This window comes from Pinus tabuliformis, chromosome 3_2, assembly GCF_031772625.1.
Source record: "Pinus tabuliformis cultivar Carrire ecotype Pingquan chromosome 3_2, CPIR1, whole genome shotgun sequence".
NCBI classification, from domain to species: domain Eukaryota; kingdom Viridiplantae; phylum Streptophyta; class Pinopsida; order Pinales; family Pinaceae; genus Pinus; species Pinus tabuliformis.
In genome coordinates this window covers 1,205,997,876-1,206,019,344 of record NC_142302.1, presented here as the reverse complement: position 1 = coordinate 1,206,019,344, position 21,469 = coordinate 1,205,997,876, and positions in this window count along the sequence as shown.

Below are 21,469 nucleotides of genomic sequence, written 5' to 3'. Positions count from 1 at the left end.
CTGAGTCAAGCTATGGTTTAGCCTACCAAGTTGTTTTGGAAGGTAGTGAAGCATGTGCTGAGATATCTCAGAGGCACTGCACAATATGGATTATGGTACAAATGGATAGAGGGAGTGAAGCTGCAAGGCTTTATAGATGCGAATTGGGCTAGTAATCCATCAGACCGGAAGAGCACTTATAGAGGAAATAAAGATCAGTTGCACTTAGCTCAACAGAGGCTGAATACATGGTTGCCAGTCAAGTAGCATGAGAGGCCATTTGGATGTAGAAGATTCTAGTGGAATTGTTTGGTCAGATGATGGGTCCTACAGTGATATACTGTGATAATCAGAGTTGCATAAAACTCTCTGAGAATCCAGTGTTTCATGACAAGTCCAAGCATATAAATATTTGCTACCATCATCTACGGGACTGTGTGGTCCAGAGGATCATGATGTTGTAGTATGTTTCGACTAAGGAGCAGGATGCAGATATTTTGACTAAGGAATTGTCAAAATGCAAGTTCGAGTTCCATAGAGACAGGATCAAGGTTACTGTTAATCCCTTTCTTGTTGAGAGGGAGTGTTGAGATTTGCAACAAGAAATGCTAAAAATAGAAAATGCTAAAAATAGCACTACTATAAATAGTAGCTCAACCATTGGAGATCTTAGCAACAATGGGAGAAAAGTGAAAGTGCTAAAAATAGCTTTTCTAAAAATATCATTTCGAGATCCCTTCTTATTTTAGTCAGTCCTTGGACTAAACATAGGAAGTAAAATTCGAATTTGATATTAACAGTAGTTTGAAAATTAATTAATTAATTAATCTTGAGTTAATTAGTTAAGGAAAATCAAACTTGAAGTCTATGTGAGGACATGAAACAGTTTCTCCTTTGATTGAGGGATTTATCCATCAGTTAAAGAGATAAGGATGAGTTGTAATATTGAGTTGTAATTAGTTGTCTTAGTTAACTGAGTCAAGTCCAGTTAGATTAATTTAACAGTGTGTTAAATTAATGAGAGTTCAGTTAGTTAATGCTTGCATGCATGTAACTACTGTATTTCAGATAACTGAAGATTCACTCATGGATAACTCATGCATGCCAGTTCAGTCAGAGACCCAGTTGACATCAGATGGAGGGACAGTGTACTATCAATTGCTAGGATATTCCTTGGTGAATATTCCTTGGTTGTAGAAGGAATATTATTCCTTGAGGATTGCGCAATTGGACCTGAGGTTACATTGGGTCTGATGAGGCCAATTCACACATGTGATATCATTGGACCCCAATCAAAACTGCAAAAGGAAATAGGAAGCTTGGAGGGCTTGAGGAAGACATATATTATGTCTATTGAGTCTGTGAGCTGTATTGTTTGATTGAAAAGAGCTCGGGATAGCTTGAGAGCTGATTCTTTTTGTAACTTGAACAAGATTTCCACTTGTATGATAATACAGAGTTGGGGTTTTAGGCTGGTGCTTTCCCTAGTGATATATCTTTTGTGTTATGGTTGATTACTTCTCATTCTCAGTTATATCTATTCATGCTTGATGATGCTCATATCTGTTTAAGATTCCACAAAGTTTATGGTATAAGTAGATCTAGTATTATGCTTTAGGACATTGCATATATCAAGTGATCTACAGTGAAAATTCTACAGAAGTTTAGGACCCGAAAAACTGCTAAAAATAGTAAATTGTGCTACAATTAAGGAAACTGAAAAACTGAAAGAAGCAATGGTGGGGGTCCAAGTGGAATTGGTAGATGGCCACCAATATCCACCTGGATCATTCCTCCCCCCTTTGGAAGAAATGGTCCCCATTGCATCGAGTTTCTCCATGAGATGAGGAAACTTCCGTTGAACTTTGTCCCTCGTGAGCCACTTGGCCTGGTGAGGAGTTGGCCTACTTTGACAACTCGATACAGTTGGATATTTTGCTAGCGAGTATGCATGATCTATGTGTCCATGATTCGATTAGTTGCAGCTTGTTCCATGCAATCTGAATTCAACTCTATGGGTTGAGCTATTCTGCAATGTCGGATGTGTCTAGTAATGGTGGAAAGTATGGCCGAAGGTAGTCCACATTGAAAATTGGGTGCAGGCCGAGGAATGGAATAATTCTGAGCTCAAATGCATTGTCTCCCACATCCTTGGTAATGGTGTAAGGACCATATCATAGTGGTCTGAGTTTCCGATAGGCTTCGATAAGGAATTCCTTTTGCAAATGAAGCCAAACTTTGTCACTGACATAACTTGTGTGGCACCCGATGTTGATCATGTCGCTACTTGTACTTGGCATTTGATTTCTCTAGAATGTCATGGACCTGCTGGAAAATATGTTGGATGTGGTTAATGAAGTTGTTTGCCATAGCTGATTTAGACTGGACATGAGCTAAATCTATGTGAGTAGCTAGAAATGGCATGGCCACATCAATGGGACATAGTGCCTGGAATCCTAAGCCCACTTGAAAAGGGTTGTACATGCACAGAATGTGTATGATCATCTTATTGACAACCTCCATCTGGCCATTAGTTTGAGGATGGAAGGCTATGGACTTAGTGAGTTTGGTGTCCAGCATCGAGTAGAGACTGGACCAAAATGTACTATGGAACCTGCTGTCCCGATCTGAGATGATAGACTGCGGGATTCCAAAGTGTACGCACACTCGTTCAAAGAAGAGTTTAGAAGTGGCTTCTGCTGTGATATTCTTCTTGCAGGCCGCCATAATGGCCATCCTCGAGAACCTATCAATGACCACAAAAACACAGTCATTTCCATGCTTAGTGGACGGAAGGCCTGACATGTAGTCCATGGAGATGGATTCCCAAGGTCAACTAGGGGTAGGTAGCAGGGTATAGAGGCCCTGATTCTTGATGGTTGGTTTGGCAATGGCACAAGCAGTGCATGATCTGATGTACTTCCCGACATCCTGTCGAAGTTTCAGCCAATAGAAATACTTCTGTAGTACTGCCACCATTTTATCAACCCTGAAATGCCTAGCAGTCTGATTGTAGTGTGCTTCCCAAATAATCTTGGCACGCTCGCTTGAAGGAACACAAAGGTGACCCAAGTGGCATAACATGGCATATTGGAGGTGAAAATCTGGAACATTCTAACCCTCCAAGAGTGTCTGGTATGTGTGGTTGAATTCTGGGTTGCTTTTGTAGAGAAGTGGCCAATCAGAAGTCTCGTGCCCACAAGAGTTGAGCACGGTGGTTAACGCCATGATTGGTGGTCGATTGAGGCAATCTACAACATTATTGGTGCTTCCCTTCTTATACTTGATATTCAAATGGAACTGTTGCAGGTATGTAGACCACTTCTGATGGTGATCATTCTGCAATTTCCCTTGGGCCTGTATGAACTGTAGGGGTCGGTGGTCTGTGTGGATGACCGTTTTCTTTCGAGAAATGTAATGCTTCCATTGTCGGCAGGCCTGCACAATGGAATACATCTCTTTGTCATAAGTGGGATACTTTTGGACTATGTCTGAAAGTGTGTCACTGTGATATGTCACTGGATGCCTGTGTTGAGTAAGGACTGCCCCAATAGCATATTTAGAGGCATCTGTCTCGACCTCAAATGGTTGTTGCAAGTCTGATAATGCGAGGACTGGTGCCGAGCAGAGGTGATCTTTCAACTCTATGAATGTCATTCAAACCAAAATAATTTTGCTTTCGCTCCTCCCTTGGTGACGTGCCTCAAGGGCTAGGTGATATGAGAAAATCCCAACATGAACCTGTGGCAGAAGTTGGCAATACCTAGAAAGTTGCAGAGCTCTGTCAGAGTAGTTGGAGATGGCCAATCATAAATGACTTAGATCTTGGCTAGATCCACATGCACCCCTTGTTCATCAATAATGTATCCCAGATACTCAACCTCGGTCATGCTAAAAGTGAATTTCTCCAAATTGCCACATAACTTGCATTGCCGCAGCATTTGGAGAACCTAACGGATGTGGTGGAGGTGCTCTTCCCAACTCTCATTGAAGATCAGGATGTCATCCAAGTATACCACTATAAATGAGTTGGTGAATGGCTGCAAGATGTCATCCATTAGCCTCATGAAGGTTGTAGGAGAATTCGCCAATCCGAAAGGCATAACCAACCATTCTAAAAGGCCCTCCTTGGCTTTGAAGGTAGTCTTCCACACATCTGAGGGTCCGATTGGTACCTGGTGATATCCTAACCTCAAATTGATATTGCTAAAATATTTTTCCCCCTTTAGTTGGTCCAAGAGGTTATCAATCTATGGGATCGGGTACCTATTACGGAAAGTGATCTTGTTCAGTGCCTGATAGTCAATACAAAGTCTCCAAGTCCCATCCTTCTTCTGTACCAACACGATTAGGCTCCCACAGGGTGCTGAAGTTGGACGGATGTGACCTTTCTACAGTAGCTCCTGAATTTGCCTCTTGATTTCATCATTCTCCAGAACTGAGCACCAATGGATTGGTTCATTGGGTAGCGGCGCACATATGGTCAAATCAATGGAGTGCTTGACCTGAAAAGTGTAGAGGAACCCCTACAGGGGAGGTGAAGATGTCCTCATACTCCTCCACCACCTTTTCCATTTGTACTTGTCGTGGGGAGGGTCCTTGTCTAGAGGTCATGGCCACTGTCTTCTTCTTTCCTTGAGGGCATATCATCAGGAAAACAAATTTCCTAGTTTTGGAAATGATCTTACTGCATTATTTTGCAGTAACCAAAGAGATGGTGGTAGGTGGTGCTACTTCGATATCCTGTACAACTTATTTTTTGCAAAGTAACAATAACAAAACGGGGCCTTGATTCATACACAGCATGTCGCTTCCACAAGTATGGTTGTCCTAATAATACATCACAAACTTCAAGGGGAGAAATGTCACATAATACCTCATCTGTGAAGCGTTTGATGTTCTATGGAACATGACACTGCTTGCTCACGTGAAGATCCCGTCCTTGGTGAAGCCACCCGATGGTGTAAGGTTGTGGATGTGTTGTGGTTGTAAGCCCAACTGCTTCACGACCTTTGCTGAAATGAGGTTCTTTTGGCTCCCGTTGTTGACAATGAACTGTAGCAGGGAGCCCTTTACCCACATCTGGGAGTGAAGATATGCTCCTCTGTAGGAATTTACAGGGTAAGTTCCTCAGACAGAACACCAAAGGACACCGCTCACAACCAGATCTCAGATCAATACACTAGTATTTTTGACGTGGTTAAAACCCTCAAAGAGGGAAACAGTCCACAGCTTGAGCCAACGTGGCCACTTCTGGCAATTTATTAATAAAAGAATGAAAATTTACATATGCTTCTCTCATGCACGGATTACCCTACAAATGACCCTCCATGCGCTTTAAATAGAAATCATGGACCAATCAGGTGTCAAGCCACAGATCAAGTGTCGGTAATACCGAGGAGAGAATAAACCGTCGGATCACTACATATTGTGACCATCGGATTGTAAGTTACAAAATGTACAATGGTAAAGAAACACACTTTACCTAACTCTATACCTAACTCTATACTAGACCAAGTTATACTTAACTATTTCCTATGTGTCAGAATATCCTAACATCCCCCCTTAAGAACAACTTGGGATAGGATTGAAGGATTTAAAAATATGACACAATAGGAGAAGGAAGGAGGCACTAGAGCCTATCCCCCCTTAGTGACAACTTCCTAAAATCCAACCATAAATTGAAGTTTAGTGAACTTCGCCTCTGTGAGAGCCTTTGTAAAGATGTTTGCAACTTGATCATCTGTTGAACAATATTGCACTTCAAGAACATTGTCATGAATAAGCCTTATGATGAAGTGCATGTGCAGTTCAATGTGTTTGCTGCGCTGATGTTGGACTGGATCTTTGCATAGCTGAATGGCACTTTGATTATCACACCAAAGTGTAGTCGGATGCTGCTACTGAAAGCCAAACTCTGACAAGATCTGACGAAGCCACAAGGCTTCCTTACTAGCTTCTACGGCACCACGATACTCTTCTTCTGCTGATGAAAGAGATATGGCACCTTGTTTCTTGCAAGCCCATGTAATAGGTCCTGAACCAAGAGTGAACACATAACCGGCAGTAGACTTCCGATCATTAGGGTCACCAGCCCAATCGGAATCAGTGAAACCAACCAAAAGAGGAGCTGCTTCGGCACTGTAATGAATCCCAAACTGAACTGTACCTTGAACATAACGAAGTATTCTTTTAGCTGCTTTCCAATGACTTTCACATGGGTTTTTCATAAACCGAGCAACAAGGCCAACACCAAAGCAAAGGTCAGGACGAGTATGGGTTAGATACAAAAGTTTTCCTACAAGTTGACGGTATAAGGTAGCATCAACTTCAGGAGAAGTACAAGTGACTGAAAGTTTGACTCCAGACTGAAAGGGAGAAGGGGTTGGCTTACAATCTTCCATGTGAAAATGGCGTAGAATATCACAGGCATACTTGGACTGGGAAAGGGAAATACCCTCCTTGGATTGCAAGACTTGAAGACCGAGAAAATAATGTAAGTGTCCTAAGTCTGTCATTTCAAACTTCCTTTTAGGGCTAGACTTCACATGGTTTATAAGGTTGGGATCACTACCGGTAAGGATAAGATCATCAACATAAAGAACAAGAATGATAAGAGACTTGCCCACTTGCTTGGTGTAGACAGTATTGTCAGAATGACACCTAGAAAAGCCATATTCTAAAAGAAAGCTATCAATTTTGGCATACCAAGCTCGAGGAGCTTGCTTGAGACCATAAAGGGATTTCTTAAGCCGACATACAAGGCTGGAGTCTGTTTTTATGAAGCCAATGGGTTGTTCCATGTAGATTTCTTCATGCAAGTCCCCTTCCTTTGACTCTTTTTGTGATTCTTTAATAAGAGAACAAGAAAAACTCTTACACCTTGGTCTTCTTAATCTTGGAAACTCTTCCAAGAAAGCGTTAGCCACCCAACAACAACCAAATTCAAAGAATCCTAAGAAGTCATATCCTAAAAAGAATGGTCCTAAACCAAACAAGGGTCCTAAGCAATCTCAGCTCAAAATGAAAAATCATTTCAACAAAATTATAAAAGAAATAAAAACAAATGGAAGAAGACTGATAGACATTGCAACTTTTGTAATCGAGATGGCCACTTAGAATCCAAATGCTTTAAGAAGATGGAAGCCTTGGAAGCAGCGATGAAGAAACATAACATCCATGTGGAGCATTCTTCAACTTCAACTTCATCTTCAGGAATGGCACTTTCTGCATGTGGTTGTCAATCATCTCGGTCTGGTTATGCATTAAATGTATCTTCTTCTTCTCATTCTCATGAGTGGCTCATTGATTCTGGAGCTTCTTATCACATGGCCAAAAACAAAGCCATGTTTTCTTCTTTAAATGATTATAACACCAAAAATATATATGTTGGTGATGATAGATCTTTTAGTGTTGGAGGGATTGGAACTGTTCATCTAGACAATGGTCAGTTTAATGATGTATTATGTGTTCCAACCTTATCCTGCAACCTTCTATCTATATATCAGATAACTCATTCAGGTGAAGGTAAAATCGTTGAATTTTCACCTCATGATGTTGTAATCAAGCACTTAAGAGATCCTAAAACGATTTTGGCTACTGGCATTGCTGATGATTCTACAAGGTTGTGTAAGTTTCACAACTTTGGGTCATCAAATCTTCCCTCAGTATTTGTTGCTCATAACGATGAAGTGAGAAAACTTTGGCATGAGCGATTTGGTCACTTAAACTATCACTCCCTTCAGCATCTATGTAAAGAAAATATGGTGACAGGTCTTCCTATGGTATCTTGCAGAGATGGTGTTTGTTTCGGATGTGTACTCGAAAAACATCATCGGGACAGTTTTGAAAAATGTGCCTCTTGGCACGCCTCAGCCCCTTTACAACTTGTGCATAGTGATTTATGTGGTCCACTTCCAGTTGTTTCATTCTCTGGCTACAAATATTTCTTAACTTTCATTGATGATTTCTCCAGACGCACTTGGGTATGCTTCTTAAAACTCAAGAGTGAAGTATTTAACACATTTTTGGCCTTCAAGACGTTTGTTGAAAAACAATCTCGACATCAAATTCTTAAGCTAAGATCTGATAATGGTGGAGAATATGTTAAAAACACATTCATCAACTTTTTCACTAAGAATGGAATTCAAATGCAACATATTGTTCCATATACTCCACAACAAAATGGTGTAGCTGAAAGGAAGAATCACACCTTAAATGAAATGGCTAATTGTATGCTACAATCTAAAGGACTTGGTCTTAGTTTTTGGGCAGAAGCAATTAACTGTGCAAATTACATAAAAAATCGCACTCCTACTAAGGCTTTAAAGAATATCACTCCAGAAGAAGCATGGAGGTCAATCAAACCAGATGTTAGTCACTTTTGTGTTTTTGGAAGTGAAGCGTGGGCCCATATTCCAGATGAAAAGCATAAAGCTTTAGAACCTAAGAGTGAAAAATGTACTTTTGTTGGATATTCTGAAGATTTCAAAGGCTATAGACTTATTCCATTTAAGTCCAAAAATGTTATCATTATAAGAGATGTAAAATTTGATGAAAATATATCGGCCTGCGAGCCTAGTCCGGTGGATGTGCCACCTCTCCCTATCTCTTCTACTTTTGAAAACATTTCTTCTTCAGATGATGAAAGTGAGGATGATAATCCTCCCCCACCTTCTCAGGATCCTCCTTCAGCTCCTCAGCTTCCAAAATGGGTCCGTGCTACTCGGGATGCAGCAGGTGATCTTGCTGGTGATCCTACAGATCAGCGACGTACACGTTCTCAGTTCGAGAGAACCTCTTCTTTACTGGCTCAAGCTCCAGTAAATTATGATCCTGACACCTTTGCAGAAGCTTCAGGCCATCCAGAATTGGAAGCAGCTATAAATGAATAATATCATTCATTGTTGGCAAATGATACATGGGATCTTGTTCCTCTGCCAAAGGGACGAAAACTTGTTAGATGCAAATGGGTTTAAAGAACAAAGTATGGACCAGATGGGAAAGTTGATAAACATAAAGCTCGTCTTGTTGCTAAAGGTTTTTCACAGGTTGAAGGCATTGACTACATTGAAACCTTCTCCCCTGTTGCCAAAATGAACTCTATCCGCCTTGTTCTTTCCATTGCTGCCTCATTCAAATGGGAAGTCCATCAGATGGATGTTAAATCTGCCTTCTTGCATGGGGACTTGCATGAAGAAATCTACATGGAACAACCCATTGGCTTCATAAAAATAGACTCCAGCCTTGTATGTCGGCTTAAGAAATCCCTTTATGGTCTCAAGCAAGCTCCTCGAGCTTGGTATGCCAAAATGGATAGCTTTCTTTTAGAATCTAGCTTTTCTAGGTGTCATTCTGACAATACTGTCTACACCAAGCAAGTGGGCAAGTCTCTTATCATTCTTGTTAAATCTGCCTTCTTGCATGGGGACTTGCATGAACAAATCTACATGGAACAACCCATTGGCTTCATAAAAACAGACTCCAGCCTTGTATTTTGGCTTAAGAAATCCTTTTATGGTCTCAAGCAAGCTCCTCGAGCTTGGTATGCCAAAATGGATAGCTTTCTTTTAGAATCTGCCTTTTCTAGGTGTCATTCTGACAATACTGTCTACACCAAGCAAGTGGGCAAGTCTCTTATCATTCTTGTTAAATATGCCTTCTTGCATGGGGACTTGCATGAAGAAATCTACATGGAACAACCCATTGGCTTCATAAAAACAGACTCCAGCCTTGTATGTCGGCTTAAGAAATCCCTTTATGGTCTCAAGCAAGCTCCTCGAGCTTGGTATGCCAAAATGGATAGCTTTCTTTTAGAATCTGGCTTTTCTAGGTGTCATTCTGACAATACTGTCTACACCAAGCAAATGGGCAAGTCTCCTATCATTCTTGGGGACTTGTAGTCTGTTCCTTGAGAAATGAAGGCTTCTCTTGTAGAATGGAAGGTGGAGACAAACATAGAGTAGGCTGGTCCCAACTTTGTAAGAATGGAATAGATAAGGTTACTATCTTCTTTCTTAACTTTAACACCTTCCAAGAGATATCTAAGGGTCTTGAACTTGGACAAGAAATCTTCAATTGCAAGAAAAATTATTAGGGTCCAATGTAAGAAACTCATTTTCAAGTTGATGGGCTCTAAGTTCATTTTTAATCCCAAAAACCTTATTGATTTGTTTCATTGCTTCATCAGGAGTATCAAGTTCTGCAATATGGAATCTAAGATCTGGAGAGATAGACATTCCTATCAATCCACGTGCTTGATCTTGCCTATTTTCCCATTTAGCAGCTTTATCTTCATCCTTCGGTTTCTTTTCTTGGCCTGAGGCTATTCTGTAGAGACCTTTACTTCTAAGTAAATCCTCAATGTAGGACAACCATTGGAAGTAGTTGGTGCTGTCAAGGGTAACTTGGTATTGAATTTCCATTTCAACAGAAACTGAAGCTAAAGATGCTAAGAATAAATGTTACAATGGATAGATCTCGAAAAATTAGGTTGGTTTAAAAAAAACGGCTCTGAAAACGGCTTCCCGATGAAGAAGTTATGGCTTTTTGAGAAAAATTTGATGAAGTTGCCGACGAAGTGCGGGAATGTGCGGAAATGAAAAAGTCCGCCCCCACAAAATGGAGACTTGAACCCAAGACCTCTACTCTCTTAAAATAGCTTTGAACCAGAGAGAGAGAGAGAGAGAGAGAGAGAGGGGGGGGGGGGGGGGGGGGGGTGCTTTGGGTTGCATGCTTGCTTTGAGAAAGCTCTTTTTCCCTACAAAACAAAAAACACAAAACCCAACACGGACATGCAAAGAAAACGAACCTTATGGCTCGAAGTTAGCTTTAGCGGAAAAACTAAATATTTTCAAAAATGAACCTTGCGGATCAAAGTTAGCTTTAGCCGAAAACTAAATATTTTTCTCAATGTTTCTGATTTTTCGAGATCACACTAAGGCACAGGAAAAAGAGCATACGCATGAGAAAAATCCTTCCTTTCTGTTTCTGATTTGCCCAGATCGCACAGAGTCGCAGGGCAAAGAGCATACGCAGAAATGAAAGGCATAGATCCGGTAATAAAAAAAGCTAAATAAACCGAAACCGAAATAAGCAGAGAGAAAATAACTCTAAACTGCAAATAAGCACTGTATACCTCCAGATCTTAAAAATGACGTAGCTAGGGCTACCAGAAACCTTTTTGCGTGAAACGAAAGGGGTTCCTCACTGGAACGGATGCTCCCAACACAACAGAGCAGTCCTCTCAGCCCGAAAGCAGTCAAAAATAACAGATCTAGGAAACGGCAGTCGGATGCAGTTCTACCAGCTTCAGATTTGGATCACCAACGAACGCAGCCCTCAAATAGCTCTGATACCATGTAGGAATTTACAGGGTAAGTTCCCTAGACAGAACACCAAAGGACACCGCTCACAACCAGATTGCAGATCAATACTCCAGTATTTTTGACATGGTTAAAACACTCAAAGAGGGAAACAGTCCATGGCCTGAGCCAACGCGGCCACTTCAGGCAATTTATTAATAAAAGAATGAAAATTTACATATTCTTCTCTCATGCACGGATTACCCTAAAAATGACCCTCCATGCGCTTTAAATAGAAATCATGGACCAATCGGGTGTCAAGCCACGGATCAAGTGTCGGTAATACCGAGGAGAGAATGAACCGTCGGATCACTACATATCGTGACCGTCGGATTGTAAGTTACAAAATGTACAACTGTAAAGAAACACACTTTACCTAACTCTATATCTAACTCTATACTAGACCAAGTTATACTTAACTATTTCCTATGTGTCGAAATATCCTAACATCCTCCTCCTCTGGATATTCAGGTTCCTCCTTTTGGATCTTCAAGGTGGGAATAGTGGTGTTGGGCTCCGCATCGATAATTTGCTTCCCTTTGTCATTTCCTTGTCAGGTTTTGACTCAGAGTCAGAACATGCATCTGATTCTGAAACCTTTAGCTCAACCACCAGTGACTACTTGGCTCGACACTCACTTGTGTTGTCAGTGGAGCTCTTATGGAACTCACACCACTTTCCCATGTCCTTCTTCGGCTTCGCGGTGTTGTTCTTTTCTTGCAACTTTGGCGGGTTGTCTTGGGCCACCCCACCTTGGCTTTGTCCTTTGTTCTGTGGTTTGGGGGTCCCTTTCCCTTGCTTCAGATTTGTAGATCCAAAGTCTCGCTTCTTCTATTTAAAATTTTGCTCAACCTTGATGGCATATCGATATGCTATGCTAAGCGAGGAGATGTTCAGGAATTCTATTTCTTCTTGGATGTACTTGTGCAGGAAGCCACAGTATTTGAGTATCAAATGATGCTCCAAATCCTTAATACCCAACTTTCTGAGAAAGGGTATGGAAAATATTCATAAACTCCACACATCTTGGTCCCTTCCCTGCCGCAGCGTGGTCCACCTTATGTATTGATCCTCATAGCTTTTGACAGGGTAGTACTACTCCTTGATGACATCTCGAAATGAATTCCAAGTGGGTGCAGCTGAAAATAGTGAGCCTGTACTTTCATCCTTCTACTCATAGTAGGTTTCCCACCAGTCCTTGACGTAGGGGTCTGCTTTGGGAAGAGCGAAAATAATATTTTCCTGACTGGAAAAATAATGAATAGAAAAATAACCCTCTAGTAGATTTAACCATTTATCGACGGCATCTGCTTCTATCTGACCCTCGAATATGGGGATTTCAAAATTAATTTGTACCTTAAATGGTGTGGCGTTTCCAAAGTAGCTATTGGAAGCCGATGCATCACCCTTGGGTTGTCGCTAAAGGATCATTGCATTCCTTTGTCACTCGAGGGCTTCTTCGAGCAAGATTTTGATAGGATCTCCTACCCCCTCATCTTTCTTTTCATCCGCCATGGGAGGGCATCGAGATTTGCGAGGCTGGTCTTGCAAAGGTTCGACCCGTTCAAGCCCTAATTCCTTATATCCCGACCTCGTAGGGGACATGCAAAGAAAAATAGAGAAAAAAAGTAGACCGCTCTGATATCAGTGATCCATATTTAAACAAGAACGCAACAAATTATAGAGATAACCATAAACACAAAGATGTAGCAAAAATAATACTTCACTTCATTAATGTAAAATACTGAAATATGCTTACAAATAGAAATGAAAATAAACCAGCTAGGGTGATGGTAGCTTATCTCAGAGAAGAGATGTGGCAGCTACATGCTTCTGAACTACCTTACAATGAGGCTCAAGTGTCATTTTATTATTGAACAATAAGAGAAAACCCTAAACAACCAAAACCCTAACCCGAGGAGATGTAACACCAAGAGTTTATGGGCCCCGTTGGGGTGAGTTGGACAACCAACTTCCTGGGGTCGTGACTTGGTCATATTATCTCCATTTGATGCGCATGATAACCTGTTGGAAAGATCTCTCCAAGGACCATGGCGAAAAAAACGATTTTAGGTAGAAAATCACTAGTGATAGATTTCCAAAAAACATCGTTTAGGGCCTCAAAACGGCTCCAGAATTTAGGACTCGAAAAACTGCTAAAAACAGTCAATTGTGCTACAATTAAGGAAACTAAAAAACTGAAAGAAGCAATGGTGGGGGTCCAAGTGGAATTGGCAGGTGTTCACCAAAATCCACCTAGATGATCACTTCTAATCTACTTCAGCTCATTATCCAGGAATATGACTTATAAACTCCCTCTCAGTACCTTAGAGCTTGCATGTCTTAATGGCAAGTTCTTCACATTCGACGACAGGTCTTCATCATTGCCTTTTGATTGGATGATTCCATGAGTGTTCGACTTCAGTTTCATTATCACATTCATGGATTGTACTGTCATACGTTGAGATCCATTGGCATTATTGGTTGTTTCTCTCATACCTGTTAACGGTCCACATCATTGGTTGGTAATCGAGTGGTTTTCTAGCATTTTTTACTTCAACACATTTATTTGCATGTTAGGATTCATACATTGATCAAGTCAGGATGGAGCACAAGACCGTGAATCTTATCTCATATGACTTAGGCTGCGTGGAGTTATATTTTATTCATTATTGTACACATTTTTCTTCTATAGGGGTGGTTGTGACCATATCGTGGGACTTTACATTTATGATGATCCTTCTATATCGGATGGTTCCGGCCATACCTTGGATCTTAGATTCACACATGATCCTTCTCATTTGGATGGGTTCACCTATATGATGCATCCTTTCATATAGTCCTTATCATCCAGATGGTTGCGTCCATACCATAGACTCATGTCTTGATCTCAGATATGTATATGTATGTGCGTCCTTGATTTGCAGGTCTCCTGACATTGTTTGTTCTCATCCTTGCGAAAGCTTATAAAGCATCTCAACCATCAATCCTCGTTCTACCTTCATGCTTTAGGGGGCATCTATCAAAAAATATGTTGTCACACCCCCTGCACTTCCCTGTGACATACCCCAAACTACCCGAAACAGGACCATTATTCAGTGAACTCATTCATACATGCATCTCATGTCCATTGATTGGAAAATACCTTGTGCTTTCCCTAAAATAAATAGCTCTAAAACGCTAATTTGAGAATCATCGCACTTATGAGACTAACAATAGCGATGATCGCCTATTGCACTACACTTGACCCACGATGGCATCGGTCTGTTCACTTGTATACCTATGATGATCCCAAAAAGTCAATTTTCCCAAAGAGCATGAGAAGCTTCGTGATCTAGAAGCTTCCAGAGCATCGAGATGGAGCTTGTTTGGCATAGATGTGGTTGATTTATCCTAACTTTCCCTCTTGGTCTTATCCCTATGAGCTAGCTCCTTGAGGTAAGGGCCTACTCAAATCTTTGGAGAGATCCTAACTCCCTTTTCCAGCCTATGCATTCATCCTCTCCAATTCCCAAATGGTTGTTCTATGTCTATTTGCATTCTTATGCTAATATTGTGCCTATATGCTACCCATTTGGCTTGGAGAAGTAGTGCTTGGAGATCTTATCCTAGATTTGGATATTCATTCAGGGAGAGCCTATCAACATCAAGGCTTGGTTGTATGCTTCCCTTTGTTTTCTATTAATATACAATTGTTGGTTCATTTTCCCTAAATGTGTATGCTCATGTGTCATTTAGCTTAACATTATTTGATTAGCTACGTAGGCTTCTTTCGAATATGCTATTTTATTTTCAATCCTTGTTGTGTCTTGATCTCTTGTGTAGGTACATAAACGTAGAGAGCAGTAGGAACTAGCCCGTGATGCAAGTGATTTAAGGTCTTCAAGAAAGCAGATCGAAATAGCATCAGAACGAAGTAGGCCATCTTCTTCGTTTCTCTTTTCAACTGTAACTTAGGAAAGTGTCTGGTAGATTGTCACTTCAGTTGCTAGACCCACTCATTGGGCTAGAGGGATCGTCTCTGTCTGCAAAGAGGATTTACCTAGACAACAATAGCTCCATTGGATTTTCAAAGAGGCACTTGCAGCCTATTATTGCACTAACCAGGGTAGTCATATGTTCTCTGATGGTTGCGCCATGCTTCTCCCTGACCTCTGGTGGTGTAGTCAGATGCAGTTTCAATTGGAGTTCCGAGATCTTCATCTGAAAATCAAAAGTAACTCGGCTTACCTCATCCTTGGACTGTCGAACTACAATGACCAGTTTTCAAACCTTTGTTGAAGCTTCCCAACAGTGCTGAAGCTTCCCAGTTATGTTCTTTAGTCTCTGGAATGTGTATTTTTCTTGGATCATCCTCCTCTTCTTCTTCAAAAATCACATTGTAGCATATCAGTGCATGGCGTAGTTGTGTACCCCAGTCTAGTTGTACCCATTCCATTGGCTCTTCAGGCGTTCTAAAAATAACGGCCTTAATTTCTTGAAGTGCTTCAAAAATGCATTCAAATCTATCCTCAAAGCTAAAAGTTAATAAGAAGCTTTCCCACAAAATTTCCCATTCATTTGTTCCATGGCACAGTTATGTTTCTAGATACCAATTCATAAGGATAGTGTCTAAGGTATGGCAGAAAACATGCATCCACTCTAGCTGTGGTTCTTCTTCCCAAGACTTAGCCCACTGCGCTAAATGTTTGTGTGGATCATCCTTCCCACTATATTTCTCAGTCATCCAGGTATTAGGATATCCAAACCTTAGCTTCATAACCCATTTGTATTCCTTCCAATCAGTGAAACTTTCCTTGTGCATACCCCACCATTGGGCAGACATAGCTCACATTGCCAAATCAAGGGCCTTGAATTGATGTTCCTCGGGCACCTCCCTTTCAAATTCATCCAAAAAAAGATTAACATCAATCAAACCATCATAGTTTGGAATCTTTCTTAGCTACGTAGATACGCATCATAGTGATTTGGTCATCATATTGCAGCGCAACGTAGATAATTAATGCAACTGATTATCCCTGGTAGAGTTCTTCATCCAAGTCTAAGGTACAGGAACTATTCCTATCCCACGTGATTTGTCCATCAGCTATCGGATTGATCCAATCTTTGTCTCATGTTGTGATCTTGTAAATTTGGTCTAGATCATCATCATCCTCCACAAAGTCATGCACAGGTTCAGTATTGTGCACTCCTTCAGTAGGGTCCAGTGGCACAATAACCCTAAGCACCTTCCTCTCAAATGTCATCTTCCACTTCTTCAGATTAACCACCACATCCATGTCAAAATCCCAATCAATTCCTAGTAGCGTAGGATATAGATTGTTGTCATCTACTATTTATATTACTTCAAAATCCACTAGAGCACTTGTTCCTTGAATATCGATTGTTACCCCATACAAGTGCCCCATGGGAATAATCTTTTGTTGATTGGCCATGCGTAACTGTATAGGAGACCATTGCGTTCACCACGTTGAATGGTGGTGGTGGAGGTGGGGGTGGAGGTGAAGGTGTAGGTGTATGCGATGGAGGTGGAGGTGGAGGTGGAGTGGATGGATGAGGTATCCCTAGGATACCCTGACATACCAACTCCAGCACACTTCGTGGTGTATTCAAAATCATTCCTTCGTCATCACTTGAAGAGGATCCCAATAGAGGACTATATTCAGAGCCCGAATCTCTATTCCTTCTGAAAGGTTTTCCACTTCGCATAGTCCCAACTATCAAGGTAATGGCATAACCTATTTTCACACAACAACATCTTAATCCAAGTTTTCAAATATTTTAAATACTTTCCTCACGGTCCCTGGAAGAGCATGTGCTCTGCTTCACTGTAACTGACAGTTATATCAATCGTGAAATTAGTCACAAATGCTCCAAGTGTTCGATCAATCCAGTGATCAACGGCCCGCGTGATGTTGTTTTCTGAAGCTTCCAAGCACCTCACTAGCTTCGGAGTCCACACAATAGGGTTCTAAAGTCTCCACGTACCTTGATTATCTGCCAATCTGAGCAGCCACTCATGTAATTTTCAAGGGAAGAAATAGAAAAATTTCTTGGTTTCGTCTGAGTATAGGTATCTACTTAACCACTGCTCCTTGGGTAATCATGGATTTCTGTTCTCCTAAGCTGCAAAAACGTGTTCCTTCCGATCGATCCACTTCTCAATTTCCTTCTTAGTAGGGAACCACTTATTCACCATCACACATTCCTTAGTTTGATCCTGGTCCTGGCAACGAAACCATTTGCTAGCTTAAGGGGGCCTGACCCAGGTTAACACTTATTCACACCAACCAACAAAACCCTAACTATTGGCCCTTTCATAAACAACCTATGTATCACAGGCTGCAGTCTCACCCGAAGCAGTAGTGGGGGATGCTAGAACCCAGTTTCCGCATCCAGAGGCCTCTGTGATAGTGTCCTAAGGTTCTTATAGCTTAGATCTGCCTTCACACAAACCTATCCCTTCCAAATTTCAGCTACTGCAACTCTACCGAAATGATCCTCACGTCTTCGTGAAGGTACTTAATTGTACTTAAGAGGCTTAAAAGACATAAATTCACTACTTTCATGCAATAAACTATATATTTTGAAGCCCTTATGACCTAGATCTACCTTTGAGTAGATCTATCCTTCCCAAGCAGTTAACTACAACAGATTTATTTAACAACTTCCTGAGCTCCGCGAAGGTAGTTAACTATACTTATTATGCATAAATATTACAGATCTATCCATTTCACACAAAAGTGAAGCATTAATTCATATAAAATAGATCACAAAGTGAATATATTTAAACTTAACATACATAAATAAATAAGGCACCGATGCACAGATTTAGCTCAAAAAAATGTTTATTAAGATTTAAATGTTCAGATACAGACTTCTTATCCTTTTGTACCCAGTTGCAGGGGCCCTCACACTCAGCTGCAAACTTACAAAAGTCTCTGCGCACTTAACTACATGAGCCTTCCCCTTTTGCCTAAGTACATGAAACAAACATTTCGTGCCTTAGCACCTTTCCCTTACAATGATTCTCTATCAAAAGCTATTTCTTTAGACTCTATATGACTCACTATATATAGCCTTTTCATTACAATACCATGGCCTGCGGACCATGGGTACGTCTCAAAACCATCCTATCACCTACCCATACAAGGGAATAATGCCCCTTTGACTCTTACTTAGCTTCATGCTCCATTTCCATATTTCGTGAAGACTTTAAATTCTTTCAAAAGAAATATTACAAAACTTGAGTTTACTGAAAAAATTTGACCCTAGGGATCCCATCTAAACACAGATCTTCAATCACATACAACTAGCAGCATCATGATTGTTCAATCAATCAATTCAACTTCAATCATCATTGTTAAACCAAAATCATCAACTAAGACTTCATCAACAAACAACAGAAACACAAAAAGACTGATTAGACTGATCAAACATCTTATTTAGCAAAACCCTAGCTTATCTAAGTTCTTTCCACAAAACACTTCAGCATGTATACATGCTTTTCTAGAATCATACCCGCGTATAGATCTATCTAAAGTGAAGAATTGATACACGACTTACCAACATTAAACCCACATATGCATGTGCCTTTGAGGTTATCAAACCCATGTATACATTTGCAACTATTGACTTAAAGCTTCGTTGCACATCAGACCTTCAGAACAAACCCATCTCTTGACATACATAACAAAACATGCATTCGACATAAATATAACAAATCAAATCAATCCATTATCAATATAGTAATTTTAGATCTATTGGATCTGATCCATAATCAAATTCTCGAGTGCATACTTAGTTTCAGATCAAACTATTCATTAATAGCCCATTACATATACACTTGCTTCATATCTAACTATGAAATATTCATTACTTGCACATTGCAAATTCTTTGATCGTCATCTCCTTATATAGCTTAGCCCTTATCCAATACCATAGGTCAAAACCACACTAATGCCAATGGTATTCTTTGATGGGTTCAATATTCTTTGTTGGGCTCAATACTATGGGTCAATACCATGGTAAAGACCCTTGGTATTTAGAATACCATGGTGTGGAAACTATACATGAATTTTCTTCTTAATACCCACGTGTGTACATGAATTTGCTTCACAAAACCTACGTGTACCTATCAAAACATCCTCTTCAGTATTCCTCTAGCTCTGAGCTACTATGCCTTTGAACAAACTCTCTATCACATGTAGACACGTCATGTTGACATGTTCATCAAGTAGGTTGTCATTAATAGACAACTCATAAAGTAGGTCTCCATCAAGGAAAACACATTAGTCATAACGCCAACAGATGTCACCATTGAGGGACAGTTTCTCTATTGAAATTATTTGTAAGCCCTTTGTCCTTGATAATATCACTAATTTACATTTTTTTATGATAACCAACATATACTGTGTTTCATGGTGAACAATAATGTATTTAAAGACGCAACGATCGATGAGGACGAGCATGAGAAAGAATTGCTGGATGAAACCAGTGAAAGTAAAGGAAACCTCATCCCCAAGGGTGTTTTATCACTGGAAAAATTGTATGACCTGCATTTTCACTTCTGGGCACCTATCAATGCCAAGATCCATAGTTCCATGTTGTCGCACAATAATATTAACTTGGGAGAATATAAGGATTTCAAATATGTCAATCTCGGTACTTTTTGTACACCAGAAGAGCAACAAACCTTTATCTGCTTATTTAAGTAGTACCGTGTTGTCTTCGCGTGGATGTAAAATGAACTCAAGACATATGGCATGCGAATCATCTAGCATGTGATATCGATTAATGAAGGGGTCAATCAATTACAATAGAAGCTAAGGAAAGTACATCCAATGCTTGAGCCTCTTATTCAAAAAGAGTTGAGAAAATTATTGGATGCTCGAATCATATATGGAGTGTGACACTCAACATGGGTGTTAAATTTGGTCCCAATAAGGAAGAAGTCTGGGTAAATCTGCTTGTGTGTATACTTATGAAATATCAACCATGCCTTAGACAAAGACAACTACCATGTGTCGTCCATGGAAAATATTGCAAATGATATCGGGGTTTGAAATGTTTCCTCTATTAGATGGTTTTCCAAATATAACCAGGTTCTGGTTGCAGAGCTCGACATACTTAAGATCATGTTCAGAACAAAGTGGGTCACATTCGCATTCAGACGAATGTCATTTTGGATAATCAATGTTGGTGCAACATTCCATCATGCTATGGACATCAATTTCCATGGACTCATTGGGCATAGCATAGTGGTCTATCTTGAGGATGTAACAATGTTCTGCAAATAGAGGTCAGACCACATATGCCACTTAAAGAATAATTTTGAGCGATTTCACAACAACATGATATCCTTAAATCCCAAGAAAAGTATCTTCAGAGTGTTCGAGGGTAATCTCTTGGGCCACATCATTTCTAAGACTGGGATTAAGGTAGACCCAGATAGATTCAAGAAAATCACGGAGATTCCCTTCCCAGTGAATAAGAAATCCATGGAGTATTTCTTGGGGAAGATCAATTTCCTCCATAATTTCATCTCTGATTATGCCTAGATTGTCAAAAAAATACAGGAGATGGTGAAAAGATACAGTCTACAAATGGGATAAATGGAAAAGCATCCGTTTTCCCATATTAAGTAGGCTATATCATAAGCACCCGCATTGTACAACCCATACTTCAATAAATATTTCTTTCTGTACACTTTTGCTTCTAATACCTCTCTTGTTGTTGTACTCATTCAAAAGGATGAATTGAACAATGAGCAGCCTATCTCCTTCATGAGCATAAGTTTGTAAGGACCATATCTTAACTACCCCTACATGGAAAAACATGCTTATGTAGTATACAAGGAGGTAAATAATCTCAAGCCCTATCTATTGAAGAAACATTGTGTTATCTTTGTCTCACACCCAAGAGTTAGATCATTTCTTATCCAACAAGCATTGGGTGAAAGGAGAGTGAACAGGATGGCCGGGTTATAAGAGCATGATATAGAAATCAATACAGTTCACACAATCAAGGGCCATGGTATTTTCCAACTAGTAGCAGAAGCAGTAAATGTGAAGGAGGAAAAAGAAGGGCTTTTAGGATGGGAACAAGAAATTGATATGTATAACATG